Below are 9,261 nucleotides of genomic sequence, written 5' to 3' on the forward strand. Positions count from 1 at the left end.
TGGACCAAAGCATCCACTTTTGCATTAACGTGATCAAGGTTACTTATCTCGTACATGCCAGTTTTCGGTTGAGGTTTTTCCACCGTTGTTCGTTCGGTTCCCCACTGATAGTGGTTTTGGGCCATGCTCTCGATAAGCTGGTAAGCATCAGCATAAGGTTTGTTCATTAGTGCACCACCTGCAGCGGCGTCTATTGTTAACCTTGTATTGTATAAGAGGCCATTATAAAATGTGTGAATTACTAACCAGTCTTCCAAACCATGGTGTGGGCAAAGTCTCATCATGTCTTTGTATCTTTCCCATGCTTCGAAAAGAGACTCGTTGTCTTTCTGTTTAAATCCGTTTATCTGGGCTCTTAACATAGCTGTTTTGCTTGGCGGAAAATATCGGGCAAGAAAAACTTTCTTCAACTCGTTCCATGTGGTGACTGAGTTGGAAGGGAGAGATTGAAGCCATCTTCTAGCGCTGTCTCTTAATGAGAAAGGAAAAAGACGAAGTCGAATTGCCTCTGATGTGACACCATTAGTTTTAACAGTATCAGCGTATTGGGCAAATACGGATAAATGAAGGTTTGGATCTTCGGTAAGATTTCCAGAGAATTGGTTCTGTTGCACAGCCTGCAACAGCGAAGGTTTTAGTTCGAAGTTGTTTGCTTCGATTGCGGGTGGAGCAATACTTGAATGCGGTTCATCTTGCGATGGAGCGGCGTAATCTCTAAGAGCACGAGCTGGTTCTGCCATCTCGGTTAAAGAAGGAAAATCTTTGAGATCAGGAAAGTTTATAGGAGGGAGATTGTTTGCAGCACGATATTCCCGAATTCGTCGTAAGACTCGGAGATATAGTTCGATATCGTTGATTCGTAAATAGAGCGGTTCGCCTTGTGAGCGAGTGCGTGGCATACAAATCAACGAAAGAAAGAATAGAAGAAAAAGAAACCTTAGTCTCTACAGCGTAACGGAAGAGTTACGATATCGATTAAATAAAAGTCCCTGGCAACGGCGCCAAAAACTTGATCGCTCGACTGTGTGAGTCGAGAATGGGATACAAACTGCAAGTGCACAGTTCTATCGCGTAGTTTTAAAAGATATCGATCCCACAGGGACTTATGAATCGATATACCGTTATCTAAGGTTACTACGTAAATCTAAGGTGAAAATGCTTGATTTTTTGGGGAAAAACTAAGAGCTAAACTAAGATCTAGATTAAATATTAATAAAACGGATATCGGTATGTAGTTCGTCAGAACTAGGGAATCAAGTCTTTGTCGGTTTCTTGGTTTTAAAATAAATCGTTTCGGTTAACTTTATTAGTTAAAGGTTTTATCTCAAACTCTCGCTCTGTTGAATAAACCATGATTTTATATTAATGTAGCTGTCACTTATAATTAAGTCAAAAATCATATTTTGAAAACAATAAAGTTGCAGAAACTCTTTTTAAGAAAATACTGACCGTTTTAAACACCCTTATCTCAAACTCTCGCTCTGTTGACTTAGGTTATATAATCAAATCCAAATGCTTAACTCTCGTCCTCACATTCAATCTTTAAAAATAATTTTTGGAAAAGGTCAGAATTTAATTAACTCTAAAACTTGCTCTCGCCCTGATCTAGAATTAATGCCTAACTTACACTGTCCAGTTAAAACCTCAAACTCTCGCTCTATTGATTTTAACTTCTTTATGTCCTTTACTTTTGTAAAAAATCTTGTTATTAAACCTGTAAGTTGAGACCGTAAAAAGATTGATTTTAATTTTAAGTTTAGATAGACCGACTCAGTCTTGATCCCTTATTCTGCTTACTTTACATACCGATACCTAGGCGAATTAGCCAGACATGCTAAATAAACAAGAATACATATCATGCATAAACAGACTCATTCCAGGCAGATAATATAGATAAATAATAAAACAAAATATTAAATAATGATTAAAGAACCTGAATGCGTTATACAATAGTCTTGAACACTCCACCACAAGCCGGTAGGATTTGTTCTTCGATTCTTCAATTAAACAATAAATTAAACCAAGGAAATAAAACTAGAATCTAACGTAAGGTTAGATCCGATAAAAAGTTGCACAATAGTTTCCGGTGTAGAAGCTATTATGCGAAAAATATCTAAATGCCAAAAAGGGAAAGGTAAATTGCAAGGGAAAAAGAATGTAGAACTTGCAGAAGAAATAAATAAAATAAACAATGTTAAGTGCTGGAAAAGAAAAATAAGCAAAAGCGTGAAAAGAAAAATGGGCAGAGCTTCGGCAATCTGAGCGTGAAAAAAAACGGAGAGGCTGGAACTTCCCAATTAGCTGCTATTTATACAGCTGCTGGTGTAACTGCTTTCCAAGGGTTTCCGTATGCGCGGTCTTTTCGTTCCGAGGGTTAAGCGTGCGTGGAAATAGCTTTCAACGTGGTCAGTTGAGTTCCTAGTGCCAAAAATATAGGGGAATGGTGTGACGTCCGTCACACCATGTGTGACGCTCGTCACAAGAGTGTGCTTAGTGTGACGCTCGTCACAACCTTTGTGACGCCCGTCACAGGCATAACGTGCGCTTTCTTTGGGCTGGGCTTTGTCTTTGTTATTTGTTTCCTTTTTATTCCTTTTTACACCTCCTTTTCTTCCCTTTTTCACTTTTGCTTCAAAATGGATGCCTGACATAAATAGAAAGGAAAATACCGCATAATATCTGATAAAATGAGATAAATTAAAGTAAATGATAATATAATCTAATTGAATTAAGTCCTAAAATGTGATATAATTTCAAGTTATCAACTACTCTCAGTTTGTGAGAGGAACCATGATAACTCTGTGTGTTACTTTACTTCTTTCTTCTGAATATTATTCATTCCGCTACTAACAACTCTGAGATCAGATTTTAAACTTGTTCAGATTCTGAAGTTGGTTTTTTAGAAGTGAAAAAGAATTAACACACACAATTCAACCCTTTTTCTTGTGTATTTTTCTCACCTTCACATTATACATTAAATATAAAAAACAACAACAAAATAAACAAAGCCAATAGAATATTTAAACATTAAATCTCAACAATAACAAGATTAAACATTTTACTGGATACAATTACAACTAACATTGCTAAGTTACATATGTATTTTTCTAACTAACATTAACCATTCTTAACAAGCAAAAAATAAGAGAAGAGGTTACATTAAGGAACCAACCTTGAAACATTTTCTTGCTCTTGTAATTAATCCATTCTAGAGAATAATGTTGTACTTCATGCAACGACTTTAACCATCTCTATTTTTATTACGTTAAGTTTCCATATAAGCACTTTGCATCCAAGATAGATCGTTGTGGCATTAATGTTTTGATTGGCTGGTGAGAATTTCACACAGATCACTGATGTTTCATGTGGATTGATGAGTTGACAATATCTTCATCTTTGTTACTTTATAAATGGATGACAAAGATTCGTTACTTGTTTTTTTTTATCAAATTGGACAAAAGTTTCCCCCTCGGTTGCTAGCTCAATCGAGGTAATAGGTTCTAAATAACAAATAAAAGTAACATAAAATACACTAAAATGCAATTGTTGGAATTCAAAAGGGAGGTTGATTGATACTTTTCCCCCTTGTTTGTCAGCTCAATCGAGGTAATAAATCATAAACAAACAAAAATTAAAAGTTTCTAAAATGTTGTTGCTAGGATTCTAAAGCTTGTCCCCTTAATACTTTCCCCTTAGTTGGTAGCTTAACTGAGGCGTAAACAAAAATTTCAAAAATAAAATATGTTAAAATATTGATGTTGAGATTCAAAGGTGTGTCTCCTAAATACTCTTCCCTTTGATTGACAGTTCAACCGTAGTAATAGGTCTTAAACAAAAATATAAAGAAAAAACTAAAACTTGCTAAAATGCAGTTATTGGGGTACAAAATTAAAGATGTACGTGTAGTATTGCTAGTGGATAATCAATTTATACAAACTTCTAAAGTCAGTTCAATCATCTGAGACATCAATTGAAACATTATTTATGCCTTATCCATTTTGCCTCCTCAAAATATTGACGATGTTTTAAAGATTAACTTGTGATTTGATAATACTAATGATGATAAACTCATTTGTACATAATCTTCAATTAGTGATCTATCTATTGAAGATGTCTATGAATGCATCAGGAAGGATCGCATTGAGCCTTCTTGGATAAAATTTATTTGACAACCCTGCATACCACCTATTAAGTAATTAGTGAATTAGAAACTAATGCATAATATTATTGCAACAGAAGACAAACTGATTTGAAGGGGAATGTATATGATTTTAAGGGACTCTCTCTGGTATCATGATGTGGAAACTATGGACCATTTATTTCTTATATGCATGTACACATTAGTTTGTTGGCACTGGATATAATGATTTTTTGGCATGAACATTGATAGAACTAGTTACCAAAGCTAATTCAAACTTGATGGTAGAAGTTGGAGCTCTCAAATTTAAAATTTGATCATGAATCTCATCATAATAATTATTTGGAAAACTTGGCACACAAGAAATGATATTAGGTTTCAAAATGGTTAAATTGACTTTGATAGATACATTCTTCATGTTAAACAATTGGTCTATATGGCATCTACTTCTTTCAAGGGGCACATGTACTCTTCAATTTATGAATTTACAATTATTAGATTCTTTGACATCAAATATCGACCTCCTCTGACACTTAGAATCATACAAGGTAATTGGTATTTTCCTAGTCATAATTGGATTAAGTGCAACACAGATGGAGCTTTAAAAGGAAATGTTGGAATATCAGTTTTGTTATAAGTAATTCATATTTAGAAGTAGTGTTCTGACTCAGAAGCAGAAGCTTTCTATTCCAAAAACTATGTTTAGCTTCTGAGTTGTAGTTGGTTTTAAATTTTTAGAAGGTGCACTTCTCACCTAGCATAGATTAGCATTTTGCCTACATAGATTTTTTGTTTATGTATATAAACCACACTTGTAACAGAATTTCATAACGTGAATAGAGTTTCTCTCCTTCAAAGTTATTTAGATCAATTTTCTCTCTCTCTTCTCTCTCTCTCTCTCTCTCTCTCTCTCTCTCTCTATATATATATATATATATATATATATATATATATATATATATATATATATATATATATATATATATATATATATATATATATATATATATATATATATATATATATATATATATATATATATATCCATCTTCATCATCTTCATCTTCAACCTTGTGCTCCAACAATTGGTATCTAGAGTTTCAGTTTGATTCACATGGAAGATTCACATGGAAACAAGAGTGTACGATGAGGCATGTATGATTAATTTCATTTCTTGAATTCACATTGAATTCACGATCGGAATCATAACAAAATCCTATTTCTTGATTTTGCGGGATTGGGAAACACAAGTGTTTGGTGAGATCTGTGTGAGTTTCAATGCAAAAAATCAAAGATGAATAGTGGAAACAGTAGCTTGAATACAAAGCTTCTAGTGTTTGATAGAAAGAATTGAAATCGATGGTCAATTCAGATGCGTGTGTTGTTTGGCACTCAAGACATTCCTTATCTCGTCAATGAAGGTTATGTTCCAGTTGCTGCAAATGCGATAGAAGCACATAGAAACACGCAAAAATAAACGAGGAAGAAATATCAAAAGGCGTTATTCTACATCTATTAGTGTGTGGATGCAAAAGTGTTTGAGAAAATTATTGATTTGACGACGACGAAGGCTGCATGGGACACACTGATACGGTGCTACTGCGGTGATGCATCAGTGAAGAAGGTAAAGCTTCAGTCTCTATGTAAACAGTATAAGAATCTCAACATGAAGCACAATGAGAAGATACATGATACATCTCTAAAGTGATTCTGATCACCAATTAGATGAAATCTTGTGGAGAAATTTTGTCAGAATGAGTAATCATTTAGAATGTATTGAGATCTATTACTTATCAATTTGAATGCATTGTCATAGAAATTGAACATTCTAAAGACTAAGCACTATGAGGACTGAAGAGATGTAGAGTAGTCTAGAGGTACAAGAGTTGCGTCTGAATGAGAGAACCTCTGAATGAGAGGTAGAACAGGCTCTAAAGGAGACTTTTGGGAAGAAGAGTCAGAAACAGTCTTAGTTATAAGCCAAGAAGAGATGTGGTGGTGGTTTTTAGAAGTCAGAAGCCTCCAATTCTGTTGAGAAGAAACATCAGAAGGGAAAGGAGAAGTTTGACAAGAAGAAGGTTAAATACCACTGTTGTAAGAAGTTTGGCCACTTTGCTGCTGACTGTTGGTCAAACAAGAAAAGGAAATCAGAAGAAGCAAATATAGCTAGAGGAGATTCTGATGATGAACTTGTGCTATTGATGACTTCTAAATCTGGTGGTGCGTATTTGGTAGACTGGTGGTATATGGACACTGGATGCTCAAATCACTTAATTGGAAACAAATAATGCTTGGTTGATTTTGACTCTAGAAAGAGGACAAAGATCAGATGTACTGATGATAAATACCTCAACACTAAAGGTATAGGAAATGTCAAATTCAAGGTGAAGAATGGTAAAATTGTTCTGATCAAGGATATTTGGTATGCTCTTATCATGAAGAGAAATCTGATGAGTGTAGGTCAGCTCATTGAGAAAGGTTTCACAGTTAATATGAAGAACAGTCTCTTGAAGTTGTATGATTATGATCAGAAACTGATTATGCAATCTGAGCAGGGAAGCAATAGAACATTCAAGGTGAATGTGGAGACAACTGAAACTAAATGCCTTAATGCGGAAGGCATTGGAGGTGAGAGTGTGTTATGGCACAAGAGATTAGGGCATCTTAATTTCAGAAGCTTATGGCATTTGAATTCTAAGAAGCTAGTATATGGAACTCCCAAGATTGTGTAGCCTGAGAAGTCATGTGAGATATGCATGAAAGGAAAGCAACCTAGATTTCTATTTGAATAAGAAGTAGCCCCAAGAGTAAAGCATACTTTAGGAGTAGTACATTCTAATGTTTGTGGACCATTTGAAGTACCTTCACTTGGAGGAAACAAATAATTTGTGTCATTTGTGGATGAGTTTATAAGAATGAGATGAGCATCACTCATCAAGTTTAAGTATGAGGTGTTTGTTGAGTTTCAGTTCAAGGTGAAGGGTGAAAAATAGAGTGGTAAGAAGCTACAAATTCTTAAAAATGATGGTGGAGGTGAATATAACTCTACAAAGTTCAGAATGTTATGTGAGGAGAATGGAATTGAGCATGAGGTGACTACTCCATACACTCCTCAACATAATGGTTTTGCTGAAAGAAGAAACTAAACTTTGCTTGATATGACAAGGAGCATGCTGAAGGAGAAGAAACTGCGGCACACCTTTTGCGGAGAAGTTGTTGCCACTGCAACATATGTGCTCAACAGGTGTCCAACAAAGAAGTTAAAGGAAATTATTCCTTTTGAGAAGTGGACTGGTGATAAGCAAAGTGTGAGTCATTTCAGGGTATTTGGTTCTGTTTGTTACAAACATGTTCCAAGTGCCACTAGAAAGAAGCTGGATGATAGAAGCAAAGTAATGTTTTTGATTGGGTACCACATTACAAGTGCTTATAAGCTTTATTGTCCAGTTACTAATAAGGTTGAAGTCAGCAGAGACATCATTGTAAAGGAATCAGAAGCGTGGGATTGGAGTAAGTCTCAATCAAACTTTGGTGTAGTGCCAACACCTTAGTTAACTTATGAAGATACTTCATAATTTGAAGGTTTTGAAGATGAGTCAGAATCAAAAGATAATTCTGAAGGTGATTATGAAGACGAGTCTGACTCTGAAGGTGAATCTTATTCTGATCCAGATTATGATGATGATCTAGACTCTGGTGGTCAAGACTTTGGAGGAGGTCAAGCTTCTAAATATGGTCCAATTTCTGGAGGTGGTCAAGCATCTGATGTTGGTCAAGCATCTGAAGAAGATTCTGAATAATTTCAAAGGCCACAAAGAATCAGACAAATACCAAGGAGATTTACAGAGTTTGACATGTTACAAGATACTGAGATAGACTCTGAGGGAGAAGTCATTCATTGTCCCATATTAGTAGATTCTGAACCAGTTAGTACTGAAGAAGCTCTCAAGAAGAAAGTATGGTTAAAGGCCATGGAAGAAGAACTTAAGGCTATAGAAAGAAACAAGCCTTGGGAGTCGCCTGAGCTTCCAAAGGAGAAGAAAGCCATCAACGTCATATTCGTTTTCAAGGTGAAGTTAAAGCCAAATGGATCAATTGGAAAACACAAAGAAAGGTTAGTAGCAAGAGGATTTCTACAGAAAACAGGATTAGATTACTTTGAAGTATTTGCGCTTGTAGCTAGACATGAAATAATGAGATTGGTGATTACTATAACTGTAAATAGGAATTGGTCTCTGATACATCTGGATGTGAAATCTGCCTTTCTGAACGGTCCATTACAAGAAGAGGTATACATGTCACAACCTCTTGGATTTATGAAAGAGAACCAGGAAGGGATGATGTAAACGTTACATAAAATGTTGTATGGACTGAAACAAGCTCATAGAGCTTGGAATCTGAAAATTGATTCATTTTTCAAGCTCCAAGGATTAAGAAAGTGTGACTTGGAGTATGAAGTTTATGTTCATCATAATTTTGAAGGTAATATGATTCTGGTATATGTCTCTATGTTGATGATATATTGCTGACAGGAAGTTGTTCAGATGAGATAATGAAGTTGAAGAAGGTACTGATAAATGAGTTTGAGATGACTAATATGGGAAATATGGTATATTTTCTAGGGATGGAGATTTTGTACTATGATAAGGATATCATTTTGCATCAACTGAAGTATGAACTTGAACTTCTGAAGAGATTTGGGCTGACGAATTTCAAAACCGCAATCACACCTGCTAAGACGAATCATAAGCTGGATTCTGATGCTGAGGGTGATGATATGGATGCTATAACTTTTAAATAGTTGGTTGGCTCATTGAGGTATATGTGCAACACCAAATCTTTATGCAGTTGGAACGGTGAGTAGATTTATGAACAAACCAAAGTGGTCCCATTACCAAGTTGTTGTCAGGATACTGAGGTACATTAAAGGGACTCTGAGGTATACAGTTTTGTTCCCTTCTGGTGTTAAATTCGATTCAGAGCTGATATGCTATCCAGACTTTGATTGGTGAAGAAGTACTTCTGTATATTTTTTCAAGTATCTGAGAGGTCCTATCTCTTGGTGCTCCAAGAAGCAACCAGTGGTTGCATTGTCAACATGTGAATCTGAGTATATTGCAGGT

The 9,261-nt window shown here is 35.4% G+C and overlaps 1 pseudogene; it reads left to right on the forward strand.

Moving 5' to 3' along the window:
• Positions 1-255: 255 nt before the first annotated feature.
• LOC127099109 (uncharacterized) lies at positions 256-355 on the forward strand (annotated as a pseudogene).
• Positions 356-9,261: the final 8,906 nt, after the last annotated feature.

This window comes from Lathyrus oleraceus, chromosome 6, assembly GCF_024323335.1.
Source record: "Lathyrus oleraceus cultivar Zhongwan6 chromosome 6, CAAS_Psat_ZW6_1.0, whole genome shotgun sequence".
In the NCBI taxonomy this organism is placed as follows: Eukaryota; Viridiplantae; Streptophyta; class Magnoliopsida; order Fabales; family Fabaceae; genus Lathyrus; species Lathyrus oleraceus.